We start from the raw sequence: 14,254 nt of genomic DNA, 5'->3' as shown, positions 1-14,254 counted from the left end.
TGATTGGAGAGATTTTTGGATGAAAAAAGAGGAATGAATGTTTCATATCTAGTCACAGAGAACAGCAGGACACAGGGTGATAGACACACAAGTTAATTGGTAATTAAGCAAAGTCATTTTTTTTGTTTTTGGTCATGCCAAAATGCGGAAACGTCTAGAACACACAAACACACAACTCACACACAGTGGTGGTGACCACACAGGCTGAAGTGCTTCCTTTGGGAGCAGTAATGTTCCTCTCAGTGTGCTGACTCAGATTAGGAGCTGTTGTCTGGAGAGGGAACATCACAACCACACCACGGTCCTCTCCTCCTCTTCCTTTACATATCCTGTCCTTCTCTCCTTTACTTCCCTTTCTTTCTTTCCTGCTTTCTCTCTATGTCTCTCTCACAGGCTTTGCGTGTGCGAGCATGTGTGCACGTGTGCATGTGAGGGAGGCGTGGGTGTGCCGGCGCGTGCGTGTGTGTGTGTGTGTAGTGTAACAATGACAAAAGGCATAGCTACTAAGATTGTAAATCATCCATGTTCTTACTAACTGAGGTTTGACCCAAATAACTCTGTTATTTATGACGGCTTTTAGGCTGCTCTGCATTCCCCTGGACCACTGAGAATCTCTCTCTGCCATTAGTTTATCAATTATATTTATCATTGCTTTTTACAATGACACTCGTCTGTGGTAGTTTAATGATTCATAGGCTCTAAACATTGTCATAAATTACTGCAGGGTATAGAATGCAGTCACACACTGATACACGCTCACACACAACGAGAATGGTGTTCAAGGTCCCAGCGGGAAGTATTGTCCCAAAGAAACGAGCCGGATAAGGAACACAGCTTCTGGAGTAGCAGACATCTCCTCTAAACCCCACACACAGTGCGTGTGTAAGTGTGCCTCAGATGCTGTGGGTCATTTGGACTGTTTGAAGTGTAGATGGGGTTCAGAGGATCAGTGGCACAGACAGAGATCACAGGACAATGACAGACAGTGGAGAGAGAGGAGGAGGGTGGGGGAGGGGAGAGAGGAGGAGGAGTGGAAGGTGGAGGAGGGGGAGGGAGGAGGAGTGTGAGGCAGGGGGGAGAGGAGGAGGAGGAGGAGGAGGAGGAGGAGGGGGGAGCAGAAGGTGGAGGAGTAGAGGCAGAAACAGCTGGAGGGTGAAGGACAAGGGAAACAAACAAAAGCGGGAAAACTCTTACTCTGTGTGGAAATAACAGATGAAGATATGAGGTGGAGTGCACGCACACGCAGCGGGAGCAGAGAGAGGCCAGTGACAGAGCGAGTGGTGGGAAACAGGAGAGTTGTGTCATGACATCAACGAGGCTTTCCCTCCCTCCTGCAGCTGACACAGTCAGGAGGTTCTGCTCAGTCTGCCCATTCACTCCTGACCGAGTAAACATGTGTGTGTTGGTGTGTGTTGGTGGTAATGTGTGTGTGTGTCCTGTCTAACTTATCATCGTTTATGTCAGCTCTTGCATTTTGGCTAATAATGGCATATGTCAATCTTAGTATAAGACCGTACAGACAAACAGTATGCTAATAAACCTAGCCAGGTCCCATCTTAATGTGTGTTAGAGTGTATTATTGTTGCTGTATCTCAAATATTCAGCTTAATGGCACGTTGCCACAGAGAAAGGGCAATCTAGTTATGAAACACCCACTCTCTGTCTAGAAACTGACATTGTGTGTGGGTGAGGAGCAGTCCTTTAATATGCACTCATTCTTGGGATAATTCAATTACACACACACACACAAGACACTACTGACAACAAGCACACATTCTTTTTGGTGGCCTACAACAAAGATGTGTCTAGTGTAGCCTTAGCGTAACAACACAATCTTGTTTTAGAGTTCGGGTCCACCTAGGACAGGTGAGGGCTGGGGTTCAGCTACTGTAGGACAGTCAGTGAGACTGTCAGTGAGCTCTGCCCAGATTCACATGGCTTCATCGAGAGAAAAGGGCCAGCAAGAGGAAGGAAAGAGAGGAGGAGGAGGGGATGAAGCCATTGCCAAAACCTGAGTGTGTGTAAATGAAGATGAATGCCTGTGTTTGGATTGAAGGTGATATTTTATTTAGGATCAGCCTCTCCATTTGGTGTGGCTGCTGCCGCCACAAGGAACAACATGACAAGCTAGAGAAATGGATATTGATTATAAAACGTTGACGGTCCTCCTCTCTCTCTCTCTCTCTCTCTCTCTCTCTCTCTCTCTCTCTCTCTCTCTCTCTCTCTCTCTCTCTCTCTCTCTGTCTCTCTCTCTCTCTCTGTGTGTTTCCATCTCCTCCCCCTCTTTCTCAGTGGTATCTGAGTGGTATACAGTCTGATGGATGGGTAAAGCTGATTTTAGGCCAAGCGTCACAGCCTGAGGTTTCAGGACACCTGATCGAATTTCACCCTATTGCTGTTCATGCTGTTTTTGTGTGTGTGTGTGTGTGTGTGTGTCTGTGTGTGAGAGAAAGAGGGAGAAAGAGAGAACAAGAAAGAGAGAGAGAAAGAGATTTGCAGGCCTAAAGCTTGACCATGAAAATGGACCCGAGCTCAGATAATTCAATAAAAAATACCAGACCTTTGGAATATTTCCTTTTGTGAGTCTTAAAACTGCACGCACGCACCCATTTCAGGAATCATGTCCTTGGGTCAACTTTTCTGTTTTAAAACGTCAAAATGCTCATATAAAACAAATATGTTCATGTTAATAAGTCAAATCAATGCATACATGTTGCCATGTGTGTATGTCTTTTACCGGAGCTAATTGAGCACCCTGTCTCTCCCTCTGTGGAAGTGTTTGTGATGGTACGGTCTTTCTGAGAGCCTCTCCAGCTGCTGAACAGATGGAAGGTTGTGCAGTACCGTGTCAACCCAGGACAGCAGTGGAACAACAACACAAACACACACACACACACACACACACACACACACATATAACAGACAAACACACACATTCACATATACATACAGTAAATATGACATGTGGCATGTGGGTGACATTCACACAATGCACACAAATTGTAAGTCCCATGTTAGAAATGATATCTTGACACCTCAATGGGGTATGTGTACACATGCATACAAAGCCCTTACCTCGTAGCAGCAGTTTGAGAAGCCAGTGCATGGCCCCCCACACACACCCTCATTATATCGCCATGGAGACTCCCTCAGACAAGCTCTGACAGGCCTGGTGCTTCTCTGTGGTCGTGTCAGCAGACAGGTCCAATTAAGAAGAATCTAACGATAGCGGTCAATAACATTGAACGCAGGGAAATTTCATAATTGTCTGAAGGTGAAAGGTTGAATCAGTTGAACAGTGCGTTAAGATGCCATTAACACCTCTGAACCTGCATTTTCTTTCTTTCTTTCTGTCTCTGTCTTTGTCTATGACTCTCTCTCTTTCAGGATAATGGCCTTCGGGTCTTCATAAGTACCTCAGTGGAACATTCTTCAGCCTTTCAAGCCAAAACAGCAGGTTACATGCCTTTAATGTCCTTCACCGTGGTAAATGCATTACGGGCACGGATTACGGTCATAGTATAACAGCCTTAATATACCTGCAATCCTAACAGCCTTACCACACCGCCACCATGGCAGATATGGGAAAGTTCTCTTGTCAAACAAATCTAGAAACCATTTACGTAAAACTCCCTTTGGAAGTGTAGTGAGGAACGTGTCTGAACGTTAGGAACAAGCCCCAAAGTGGTTTGTAATAACCAATGTGTGTGTGTGTGTGTCTTTGCTGAGAGCTTAGTGTGACTCAGTGAAGGAAAGGGTAAGGGGGCTCCCTAGGGGCCCCATGAGCAGGGTGGGAGGGGGCCGGGGTGACACAGGGACTCTGACATTTGAACACAGGGACTGTCACAGGACATATCGAAGGACCTCATCAACTAATGAGGAGAGCGAAGTCAGAAAGACACATACACATACACACACACACACCTCTGCAGGGCATATCAGACAATGCATAGTCCTCCTTGGTTTACCCTGGTTATTGACAGTGATATCAGTGGGTTATATACACACTCCCCCTCTTGAGTTCTCAGAAATGCACACACACACACATACACACACACACACACCACTCAAACACACACAGTCACTCACCCTGAGGCAAGTGTGTGTAGTGAAGCAGAGTCCAGGTTTGATCTGCACATCCAGTGTATGGCTGCCCTTCAGGAAGAGATCCATGCAGCCTGGAGCCAGCAGAGACATGGCCTCATTCACTCTCAACACTCACACACATCACATATCGAGAGGGCTGGTGGTGTGTGCACATCTCAATGGGGTAGCAGATACAGACAAAAGAAGAAAAAATAACTTACAGATCGGCAGACAGACAGACAGACAGTGATAAGCAGACACAGAGTGACAGACAGACAGAAGGACATAGGGACGGGCAGACAGACAGACAGACAGAAAACACAGTGGTAGACAGACAGACAGACAGACAGACAGACAGACAGACAGACAGACAGACAGACAGACAGACAGACAGACAGACAGGGATAAGCAGACACAGAGTGACAGACAGACAGATAACAGACGGACGGGCAGACAGACAGACAGACAGACAGACAGGGATAAGCAGACACAGAGTGACAGACAGACAGATAACAGACGGACGGGCAGACAGACAGACAGACAGACAGACAGAGAGGGTCAGGCCAGTGATAGTGGAGCCAGTCAGAGTGAGGAGTCGGAAGGCAGGAGCCAGAGAGCTTTGTCATGAGGACAGTGAGCAGTGGCAGAGCCAGGTTATTGATCAGGACAGTTCAGTTTCTCTGTGAAACAGGATATGTGGAGACAAAAGAGAAGGCAGTTTAAGAGGCTCCCTATTCACATCCATATCTATTGATCCGCTCTCGGACTGACTTTTAAGTAACTCTCTCTCTCTCTCTCTCTCTCTCTCTCTCTCTCTCTCTCTCTACCTCTCTCTCTCTCTCTACCTCTCTCTCTCTCTTTCTCTTTCTCTTTCTCTCACCCCCAGTGTCTTTCTTCTTCCTTGTCTCTCCTACTGTGAGAAACACATGTTCACCACACAACACTCCATATTCTGTGTTTGTCCTTCTCGCTGGATGGCATACAGGAGACTTTATGGCTGTTTATTCTCTGAATGTGTTCCTCATAAACCTCCATTTGTCCTCTCAGGAGCAGCTTCTTAAGCTTCTGAATGAAGACAATACACCAAGTGCTATTTACTGTAGTTATGAGTCTAGTTAAGTCTGTCAACCAAACACAGACATAGATTTTCCCTATTCACTATAAAGGATTGGCCATGGACTTTGGGTGCATATTCACAGGCAGACTGTAAGCTATATGACTCACTTTAGTGTCTGCTGTCAGAACTCAGTACATCACTCAGAGGAGAGGAGAGCAGAGGAGAGTAAAGAAGAGGAGAGGTGAGGCAAAGAGAATGTTCTGGAGATCAGCCAGAGGTTGTGGAGGCCATCGTTGTGATTTCCTGCCCATGTCTCGTCTCCACTAACACCACTTGAAGCGACAGTACAGTATCGGATTACATTTCTAAGTGTCCCTCATTGTGCTCTAGACCTGTGCCAGAGACTCAGCCAGTCAGCCCGCCCACCCGCCAGCCAGCCAGCCAGCCAGCCAGCCAACCAGCACATCAGCCAGCCTGTCAGCCAGCCAGTCAGCCAGCCAGCCAGCATGTCAGCCAGCCAGCCAACCAGGGTGGCCCAATGAATGTAGAGAGCTGACTGACAGCTGTAGTAACATGCTGTGACAGCACACACACAGGCGTGGAGAATCAGTTAGAAGCTGATGCAGAGTCAGGCCTGGCCCCACCTGTCCATGGGGACCGCAGCACGTAGACTCAGCCGACATCTGATCTGGAGTCAGTCAGAGGGGACAGATAGCGGGGTGGTGGGGGGCATGAGGCTGAAATAACACAAACAACAACCGTGAAGATCAACAATCAACAGATGCTCCTCTCTGTCGCTCACCGTCTCTTTCTGAGGCTCCTTTTTCTTAGTGGCTTTATATGGCTCCCTCTCTCATTTACCTACAAACTCCTACTCCTGCCTGTCTGAGAGAGAGAGAGAGAGAGAGAGAGAGAGAGAGAGAGAGAGAGAGAGAGAGAGAAAATGCGTAGACAGGTAATTGGAGTTTGAATGGTAACGGGTTGAGCAATTACAATGCTTTCCATTGTCTATGGTGATAGTGTATCTGATTGTAAAAGTTCCTGCTATAAGAGCACTTCACACATACAGAGAGAGACAACATGACATGGGTAGAAGAGATCTGCTAAACAATCTTGCAGCTCCACATACAGGACCCAGACATAACTCCCACCCACAACCAAGATTTAACAGCTCAATTCTAAGCCACTTTCTCCATTCACTCTTTCTTGTTTTGTATTGTAACCTCTTGGTTGTAGCTACCTATTTTCAAGTTAGTTTAAAGCATTAGTGTCATAAAAAGCATAACGTCTACCAGAGAGGAGAGCAGATGTACTTTAATCACTTGGAGCAGGAAGCTCATTTTTACATATTACTGTAGAAGATGTAAATGAGGCCTCCAGGCCCACTCTAATCACCTGTCGGAGAGATTCTGCCACACTGGACGCAATTATACTGCTCTGATCACTACAAACACACACACACACACACACACACAGAGCACTGGTTCTTTAGATACACACATTAAAACCTCCACACGTTGTAATGGTCTTGGCAACGGCTGTGATTCTTTGAATAAAATGAACTTTTTAAATAGAATCGATGTAGCTCCCCCTCGTCACCACCCCCTTTCCAATTTGTCCCCATCCCCAATGAGAATTCCTGAAGACTAAGGCCTAATTTCGTGAAACAGAGAGGGTGTTTTAATTTGCAGATGGCCTGCGGTGTTCTGTGATTAATATTTGCATCAGTCACACTCTGTGGCTCCCTAGCTGCAGAAATACACTCTCTCCGTCTCACTCACTCCATCTCTCTTTCTGTCATGTTCTCTCTTCCCTTTCTCTCTCTCTCTCTCTCTCTCTCTCTCTCTCTCTCTCTCTCTCTCTCTCTCTCTCTCTCTCTCTCTCTCTCTCTCTCTCTCTCTCTCTCTCTCTCTCTCTCTCTCTCTCTCTCTCTCTCTCTCTCTCTCTCTCTCTCTCTCTCTCTCTCTCTCTCTCTCTCTCTCTCTCTCTCTCTCTCTCTCTCTCTCTCTCTCTCTCTCTCTCTGCCTTTCACAATCCCATGCGTTAGTAAACAGAGGGATTGACCTGTTGCTGTTGAGTTCCGAATAGTGCCTAGCTGTGGCGAGAGCAGTGGAGGTGTGTAGGAGAGGAGCGAGGCCTGCAGATAGACTGCACCGCTGCAGGATCAAATCCTACTGTACCATAGATGTGTCAACATCCCTTCTTGAGGAGATAAAACGGTTTAGCTGAAAGGAGAAAGAAGCCAAGCTAATTCAGGAAGGCCTTTGCTCCCAAAACTCATTATCCTACCTGTCGGCAGAAGGTCAGCGTTCTGACACAGGCACACCTCACAGCTGCCTCCAGGAGTTTATGGGCCTGCACACACACACACACACACACACACACACACAGACACAGACACACACAAGCAGCCCTGCACGCTTAAACACACACACACATACCACCCGGCAAGCTCTCCTACACACACACACACAACTCTGCGTGTCCCCACACAGAGCTCAATTCCAGCTGTCACCAGTCTGAAGGAGGCAGACATACATTACCAGCAGGATAATATGGTTTCTAATATGGTTTATAAGCCAGCTCACTCTGCCTAGGGGGAAGGAGCGGGACAATTACAAGGACCATGCTGTGTGTGTGTGTGTGTGTGTGTGTGTGTGTGTGTGTGTGTGTGTGTTTGTGGATATATGTGTGTGTTGACATACACACCTGCCAGTATCTACCTCTCCGACCCAATATATCCTTAATACATTATTCTCACAATCACATCAATGTTTAAAATGTTATCAAGCGCGAGACATGCACCACCGCATACTGTTGATCCACATACAAGGACAAAGTAACACACACACACACACACACAAACACACACAAACAGTCAAAAAACCGAGCCAGTGGAAAGAAGAACGGAGAGGAAGAAGATGAAGACCTTCAAAGTGGCAGTTTAAATCTGTCAGAACGCAACCTTACTATGGCACATCACAACAGTTTCATGTGTTAAAGATCTCAATAGCAACAGCAATGGACTAAAAACCCTCGAAGAGAAACACCTCACATAATAGTCATTTAGAGTCTCTTTCTCTTCTATTCTACTGTAATCCTGCCTTTCTGATTTAACCCCCCCCCCGCGCGCGCGCGGGCCTCTCACCCCTCGCCCATATAAAACATTACACAGTCCCAGATAAGAAAAGACACAAAGGAAAAATGACTTATTCTTCCTCCTCTTCTCTCATCAGTAATCTCCTGTTTTCATTTCTCTGCTACCTTCCGCTCCCCCCTCTCACTCTCTCTCTCATTTCCTCGCTCTCGCGCTCCGTGATTTCTAGCGATGTAATCGGCCCCTTCCCACAATGTAGAGAATGGCTAATACCTTGACAAAGCAGCAAAACCATTTACTGTGTTGCAAATATTATTGATGCCTATCTGCTATTTCTGTGTGGTGTGTGTGGGGGTGGGGGGGTGCATTTGTGTACCCATGTCTTCATGCTAATGTATGTCTGAGAATTCACTCAGGACAAGAGAACAGTGGAGTTGTGTGTGTGTGAACATCAGTGTGTGTGTGTGTGTGTGTGTATGTGTGTGTGGACATCAGTGTGCTCCTGCAGGATATCCACCCCACCTGTACTCTGCTCTTGTTAGTGGACTTGTTACTGTTTTGGAGGGTGGGTGTTTGTGTCTGGCCTATGCTCTCCATGACACCTCTCTCTCCTGCTGATTGGGTCCACACACACACACACACACACGCTAACACACACACACCTAAAGGTGTGTGACCGGGCGCTGTGTGTGTGTGTGCCTCAGGCTAAAACAACCTGTATCAGAGCCAGGCAGCGGGGGGGGGGTGTTGGGCAAGCCTAGGGGGCCTCATAAATGCTGACTCCTCCCCCAGCCTGGCCTCCTGCCGCTCACACACACACGCATTCCTCACTCAAGGCCGATTTATACTTCTGCGTCTCCGTTAACGGACAGACGCACGCACGGAGTCGGACGGAGTCGGACGGACTGGTTGAATTTATACTACTCCGTTGCCTCTGCGTGTTGAAAACAATTCACCGCCAGAACAGTAGGTGGAGCAAATCTCTTTCCAAGAGTTCGTGGTCATCTGTGCGTCTTTGTATGTCCTCAAAGATGTGTTGTACAGGTTCTCATAACTCCGGATCTCGTCAACCAGGCGCTCCTCAATGTTGTTCTCCATGATCGTATTTACGTTTTTAAAAATGGCGGTTTGTGAATTAAACAGGAAATATAAGGGCAGGAGATGTGAGATTCCGGAAATGATGTGATGTCGTTAGCGGACCAATCATAGCCAAGGGGGTATCCTTAAAAGACGCACGGACAGACGGACAGTCAGGAAAATCAGAAGGCACACGCAGAGCTCTGCGAGGGCTCTGCATGGACACGCAGAGGCCATTTTTTGACGGAGGGGGCGTTCCTCGTGTGCGTGTGCATAAAAACGCAGAAGTATAAATCGGCCTTCACACACACACACTCCTCACACACACACACACACACTCTCTTCCATGTACATACAAACACACACCCTTTGACTTAGACACACACCCACATAATATCTCACAAACACACACATACTATCTCTCACTCACCATACACACACACATGCACTGCATACCTCTCTTACTTAAAAAAACACCAAAAAACAGTTCACTCTAAGTAGGGTTTCAGACACGGTCTTTAGCCTGTACAACAGAGACTATGGTTGTTCTACAGATCCATCAACTCTAACTACACTCAACACACACATTCACCAGTACATCGCAATTAAACTCACACATGGGAATATGACAAACACATCCACACACACACACACACACACACACACACACACACACACACACACACAAACTGAATGGGAAGGAAAACTCAATTCTATTGAACTTCGTGCCAATCGGGAATCAGAGCTAAGTAGCAGATGCAGAGTGCTCATTTGATGCAGTCTTCAAAACAACGTACTACTATGAGGCCCCCATAGACACACCCAAACAGCAGTAACAAACACGCTCTGGATGAAACCATGACGACTTGTAACTGGTAAATGTTTTCCTTCAAAAACATTTCCTTTCAAGAAAGTGTGCCTGATCAAAGTTTTCATACGCATGTGTATGAGTGTGTAGGAGTCTGTTTGAGTGTGTGTGTTTTTGGTTCTGTATTGTAAGACCCCCTGCTTCGCTCACACTTTTAAATGCTTTGAGAGCCATGGGGATTCAACTGTAATTCTGAAAGCATGCAAAGCATGCATCACATTATAATTAGTTTGTACATAAATGAGTGACAAGGTCAAAGGAATTGTATTAATAATGAAATTCAAACAAGCTTGCAAGAACATTTTCACAATTTTCAATAGTAGACTGCAAGGTTAAGTCCACTGAGGAAAAATCTGTAAAACAAAACAACCTTGACGTTTCAGTCAGGAGAGATACAAGCTTCTGACAAAACAACCTACTGAAGGTTGCGCTGACTTGAGAAAAGTTTCTTCTTAATTTCCAAAGCAACACAGATTTGGGACATTGATGCTACAGACAACACTGAAGCACATTAGTGGTGCCAGAGTACACACATTCCAGTATGGGACCCTTTAGAGCCAGACCGGTTCATGTCCTGTCATGGCTTTAATGCACACACACACACACACACACACACACACACACACACACACACACACACACTGTACTCAGACCTTGAGCATTGGCTCCTCTGTGGCTCGCATCTCTAAATATAGCTCTTCTCCCAGTCTAGTCTGGAGGTGGGATACACACACACACACACACACACACACAATGGAGTCACGATGCCCTTGTGGGTGTGTCAAGTGGTGTGTGTGTGTTGGGGGGGGGGGGTGTAAGTGTGTGGGTGTGGGTGGGTGTAAGTGTGTGTCTGTGTGTTTCATGCTCCTGAGGGTTTTGCTGAAGTAGGGCAGGCCGGGGAAAATGGGGCGACAGAGGGGTGGGGCGTTGGCACAGTCAGAGTATCAATAATGGATAAGAACGGAACCATCCGGAGAGGTGGAGAGAAGGATGGAGGGACATAGGGAGGGAAAAAGCAGGAGGAAGACTTTGTATGAACATGTACGCATCCACCGTTCACCAGACGGAAACATACAGGATACATCAGTGCATCTGACAGAAGACTGAGAGAAAGGGAAATCAATTATCTGCAGTGTCAAATGAGATTCTGTTGTTGCTTCGCTCTCTGGGTGAAACTGTTGAGTGTCCTCCTGTCTTTAGTGAGATGTGAGACAGACCTTTCCTTTGATGTGCTTGAGTGTCTAGAGAGAGATAAAGAAAGACTTACTTACAGAGCCAAAGACAAAGAGGGAAGATACTGCAGGACTTGTATGGGAAATAGTAAAAAAAAAGAGTAGCCCTGAACCTCTAGAGAAAGAGAGGTCCTGAACCTTGGAGGTATAAAGTGTTTCTATGTGTGTGTGTTGACTTAGGGCACCCTCAGGTTTTTTGCTAGAAGGCATCCCAGCGCTGCAGACTGTGTGGGTTTTCTCCAAGTTAAGGGCCAGCCCCAGCGACCCCACTCACCCCCAGTGTGTGTATTGTTAATCCCCTCCATGTTGATTGGCTGCTCGTGGCTCCGTTAACACCCTGTGTTCAGCCCCAGAGGGCATCTGTGGCTGACTGGTAACCCCTGGTTACTGTAAGGGCTTGTTGCTGGTAGCGACGCAGCTGTGTTCACATCTGTATGCCTCTGACCCATTGCACGCTGATTCTTACACACAGGCAGCTGAAATTCACTCTCTCTCTCTCACACACACCCACACACACACACGAGTGAACACAAAAACACACAGATCCAGACCTATCTTGATCTGTTTCTTCTTCTCTGCTTTCCCCTCAGTGAACATCAACAGATGTATCGCTAAGCTTCTACTATTTTCTGCCACTGGTACGAGAACCACATGATCTGTTACATAGCCTAGAAACCAAAATCAGCATGTCACTGTTTACATTAGACAACTTATTAAACCAAAGTGTGTGCAGGTGTGTATTTGTGTGTGTGCTGTGTCAGTCCTCTTTGTTATTTATCCCGTAATGGCACAAATTATAGTCTCCCCTTTAAATAATCTATTTGGTGTGTGGGTGTGCATGCGTGTATGTTTTTGTGTGTGCTTGTCTGTGTGTGTGTCCATTTCCATTATGGAGATAATCACACTGCTAATTCCACTCATTCAGTCTCTTTGTGTCGAAGCTAGAGTTACAGTGTAATGAGTGCTGCTGTACTGTCTGCAGTTGCAACAGCTCTGTGATAAACCCAACTGTTGTCTATGCAGATCTCAGACAATGAGAAACTCCTCCTGTCAACAAACTACCAGTCCTCACGTTTTAAAATGTCCTTGCAAAGCTCAATTACACTTAAAACAGTCCAATGAAGCTATGGTGCCAGGGTTTTCTCTCTCTATCACTCCCTCTTACTCAGTTTGAGTGATTATGTAATATTCTTTAGATTCTTGAATGAAAGCAGTGGAGTGCGTTCAACCCCGGCAGAAACCCGTGGGGGGGTCTGGATTCCTGCCATCTGCCCAGGGTAGGGGCTGGTCAGGGGGCTGGGTGGAGAGTCTATCCAGGGTAGGGATAGCTTGGCCTAAAATCAGCTTAACCCATCCATCAGACTGTATACCGCTCAGATACCACTGAGAAAGAGGGGGAGGAGACGGAAACACAGAGAGAGAGAGAGAGAGAGAGAGAGAGAGAGAGAGAGAGAGAGAGAGAGAGATTTTCATCTGCATACAAACACCTCATAATGAAGAGTAGGCCAGTGTTCTCTGCTCAGCTATACCACTTAACCATGCAGACCTATCCATCTCGCTATGCATTATTCAGCAGTAACAGCCATTTTACCGCTCGTGCAAGAAAGATTGGTTCCATTTTTATTTATCTTTTTATTCCTTTACCCCCTCCTTCCAACCTCCCTCTCCCTGCTGTTTTTCAATTAAATTAAGGACATTGCGACACTAAATCCAGTCCGCAAGGCAGCATACATGACAATTAGAGTGTGAGACAGACCCAGGAGGTTGATATCAGACTCAGGCTAACCTGCTGAGCTAAAGCCAAGGTGTTCACCTCAGAGACCTGATGCTGGGGAGACCAAACCACCTCCTCTACACACCCTCCCCCTCAAGAGAGACTCACGGTGAAATATGAGTGTTCATACTTCACATCGGTCCAGTGTTCGCCTTATACGTCTTACTAACAGTGTCACGCCCACGGCCGTGACTCAGCCCAAGTTCTGGTTCATCCCCGTCTTAGTGTTTCCCTGCGTTGTCATTGGCTGCAGCTCAGTTCAGTGTCTGCATCAGGTTTTCAGTGACCTCGTTTGTTATCGCTTCTTTCAACTGAGTCTAGTTTGGTCTTTTGTGTGTATACGCAATCTGTTCAGTTTGTCATTGTTTTCATTGTTGTGTTCATGTGAGTATTCCTTGCCTTGGGAAGACCTTACTTTGGTTTTGACAAAGTAAAGGCTTTTGTTCACTTCGATCCTGCCTTGTCTCCGTGAGTATGGGTCCACCTCCCACGCAGCCTGTGACAAACAGTGTGATAGCCTTCCCATCGACAGTACGCACCTCGTCCTCCCTGGCTGTTCTAAGGATCATGTCAGATGTATCAGATCCACATGGATATAGGCAGTGTAGTTACAGAATTAGTGCAGGTCATGTTTATCCGGTGTGTTTTTACACAGTTCCTGTAGAAGGTAGTTGTCGTTGGGCTTGGTTGCCCTCATTGTGGATTGAGTGATTATAATATGATAATAATACAACTTTATTTTATAGCACATATCAGCAAAAGAATTGCAGCTCAAGGTGCTTTGCATAAAATCAATAAAAACAAGTAATAAAAGTAATAATTAAAATAGCAAACAATAATATAACTAATAAATGTAGTAAAACCCTTCTGAGATAAAATTAGTTAAATGCTTTGGTAAAAAGGTAGGTTTTAAGCTGTCTTAAAAAAAATATATATATATATAGCATGTTTGCTTCCTTAATATTTATGGGTAATTTGCTAATCACACTGTTTCACACACCCATTCACACAAACACACAGATTATTGATGTATTCTTGAAGGGCACTAAAGGAGTGACACAGT

This window comes from Hypomesus nipponensis, chromosome 10 (assembly GCF_054491055.1).
Source record: "Hypomesus nipponensis isolate SF chromosome 10, ASM5449105v1, whole genome shotgun sequence".
NCBI lineage: Eukaryota > Metazoa > Chordata > Actinopteri > Osmeriformes > Osmeridae > Hypomesus > Hypomesus nipponensis.
The sequence above is the reverse complement of the archived record's forward strand: the minus strand, read 5'-3'. Positions refer to the sequence as shown.